The following is a 3,101-nucleotide window of genomic DNA, read 5'->3' as shown; positions in this document are numbered from 1 at the left end:
TATTATTGGATTTCAATTGATTAGGATATGATGGTAATATTAATTTTCAAATTAATATATTAAGAAAGGTAATTGACACTTCCTGTTGCTTTTGTTGTAAGAGGTGGAATTAGGTTTGTGTGGATTTGTTGAAAGATTACCTTCTTGCTTCTTCTAGGGTGTAGTTTTGCTCCTTATGTTGATGTTTTCCATCTATTATCTTTATAGGGCTGGATTTGTGGAAAGATATTGTGTAAATTTTGTTTTGTCATGGAATATCTTGTTTTCTCTATCTATGGGGAATTGAGCCCCTTGATGTTAAGAGATATTAAGGAAAAGTGGTTATTGTTTCCTGTTAATATTGTTGTTAGAGGTGGAATTATGTTTGTGTGACTATCTTCTTTAGGTTTCTTAAAAGAAGATTACTTTCTTTTTCTAGGGAATAGTTTCCCTCCCTTTGTTGGAGTTTTCTATCTATCATCCTTTGTAGGGCTTGATTTGTTGAAAGATATTGTGTAAATTTGTTTTTGTCATGGAATATCTTGGTTTCTCTATCTATGGTAATTGAGAATTTTGCTGGGTATAGTAGCCTGGGCTGGCATTTGTGTTCTCTTGGGATCTGTATGAGGTCTGCACAGGATCTTCTGGCATTCAGAGTTTCTGGTAAGAAACCTCGTATAATTCTTATAGGCCTGCCTTTATATGTTACTTGAGCTTTTTCCCTTACTGCTTTTAATATTCTTTCTTTGTTTTGTACATTTGGTGTTTTGATTATTATGTGATGGGAGGAATTTTTTTCCAATCCAGTCTATTTGGAGTTCTGTAGGCTTCTTTTATGTTCGTGGGCATCTCTTTCTTTAGGTTAGGGAAGTTTTATTCTATAATTTTGTTGAAGATATTTACTGGCCCTTTATGTTGGGAATTTTCTTTGCTCCCTTCTATGCCTATTATTCTTAAGTTTGATCTTCTCATTGTGTCCTGGATTTCCTGTTGTTTTGTGTTAGGAGTCTTTTGCATTTTGCATTTTCTTTGACTGTTCTGTCAATGTTTTCTATGGTATCTTCTGCATCTGAGATTCTCTCTTCTATCTCTTGTATTCTGTTGGTGATGCTTGCATCTGTGACTCTTGATCTCTTTCCTAGGTTTTCTATCTCCAGGGTTGTCTCCTTTTGTGATTTCTTTGTTGTTTCTATTTTCATTTTAGATCCTAGATGGTTTTGTTCAATTCATCCACCTGTTTGGTTGTGCTTTCCTGTAATTCTTTAATGGATTTTTGTGTTTCCTCTCTAAGGGTTTCTACCTGTTTACTTGAGTTGTCCTATATTTCTTTAGGGAGTTATTTATGTCATTCTTAAAGTCCTCTATCAACATTATGAGGTGATTTTAAATCTGAATCTTGCTTTCTCTGTTGTGATGGGGTATCCAGGACTTGCTGAGACAGGAGAACTAGGTTCTGATGATGCCAAGTAGCTTTGGTTTCTGTTGCTTATGTTCTTGTGATTGCCTCTGGCCATCTGGTTATCTCTAGTGCTACCTGCCCTTGATGTCTCTGACTGGAACCTCACACTCCTTTATTCCTGTTTGTGTCAGAACTCTTGAAAGTCCAGCTATCTCTGTCATCCTGAGAACCCAGGGGTATCAGAGTTCCTGAGAGTCAAACTGCCTCTGGGATCCTAAAATCTTGATGTGACCAAGCTCCTGAGATCCTATTGTGTCAGAGCTCCTGGGATTCAACCTTTCTCTGTGTGTTGTATGGGTAGGTGAGGAACCAAAGCCCTGGGTTTGCTCCAGGCATGGGTGCAAGCTGGAAGAAACCCATGCCTGTGGCTTGGCAGAGGATTGTGCTTTCCTGGTTTCTGTGGGGTTCCCAGGAATGCTGGGTGTTAGGAATGATGTTGTGGCCTCAACTGTGATCTTGAGTGTGCCAGAGCTCCAGTGCTCCTGAGTGTTTCTGATCTCCAGGGAGTTGAGCGTCCTCTGTGATTCTCTGATCCTGTATGTTTTAGAATACCTGGAAGTTGGGTTCCCTCTGGGTGTTGTAAGAATGGGTGAAGAGGCAGCACCCAAGGTATGCTCAGGGCACACAGATTCAGATAAGAAGGGATAGTGCTACTGGATGTTTGGAGTTTCCTGTGTCCCTGGATCCTGGGGGACCCTGTTACTATGGGCGTTGTGGCATGTTGTGCCTCCCCACCTGTGATCCTGGGTGTGTTAGAGTACATAGGAGTCAAGCTTCCTCTGGATGTTGTGGGACTGGATGCACAGCCAGCACCCAAGGTCTGCTCAGGGCACAGGTTCAGACCAAAAGGATGAAAAGCAGTATTTTGACATAAAGGTAAGGATATAAATGTCTTTTCTTCTGAAGCTAAAGATGAAATATAAAAAGCAATAGTCAATGGTTATAAGCAACAGGAATTACATCTGATTTTTCTATCAAGACTCTAAAACCCAAAAGGGCCTGGACAATTGCTGCATACTCTAAGAAACTACAAATGATTCCTCAGACTATAAGAATCAGCAAAACAAGCCGGGCGTGGTGGCGCACGCCTTTAATCCCAGCACTTGGGAAGCAGAGGCAGGTGGATTTCTGAGTTCGAGGCCAGCCTGGTCTACAGAGTGAGCTCCAGGACAGCCAGGGCTATACAGAGAAACCCTGTCTCGAAAAACCAAAAAAAAAAAAAAAAAAGAATCAGCAAAACTTTCAATTACCATAGATGAGAAAATAAGATATTCCATGTTGAACCAAATTTAAACAGTACCCATCTACAAATCCAACTCTACAGAAAGTGATAGAAGGAAAATTGCTACGTTAGAAGTCTAACTCTACTTATGAAAACACAGGAAATAAATAATCTCACACCAGTGAAACCAAAAGAAGGAAAACACACACCACCACCACCATCAACAACAACAACAACACAACTGACACCACCACCAAAAGCAAAATTAACAGAAATCAACAATCATTGGTCACTGATATTTCTCAGTATCAAGGTTCTCATTCTTCAATAAAAAGACACAAACAGAATGGGTACAAATGCAGGGCCCATCCTTCTATTGCATCCAAGAAACATACCTTAACATCAAGGTTAACCATTACCTCAGGGTAATTGGTTAACAAA

At 39.8% G+C, this 3,101-nt stretch overlaps 1 pseudogene; it reads left to right on the top strand.

The window, feature by feature from the left end:
* The first annotated feature begins 2,023 nt into the window (after window positions 1-2,023).
* LOC116101414 overlaps window positions 2,024-3,101 on the top strand; it is an 8,144-nt pseudogene continuing 7,066 nt past the window's right edge.

Source organism: Mastomys coucha, unplaced genomic scaffold (assembly GCF_008632895.1).
Source record: "Mastomys coucha isolate ucsf_1 unplaced genomic scaffold, UCSF_Mcou_1 pScaffold21, whole genome shotgun sequence".
Classification (NCBI taxonomy): Eukaryota; Metazoa; Chordata; class Mammalia; order Rodentia; family Muridae; genus Mastomys; species Mastomys coucha.
This window is presented reverse-complemented; position numbering and strand designations above follow the sequence as displayed.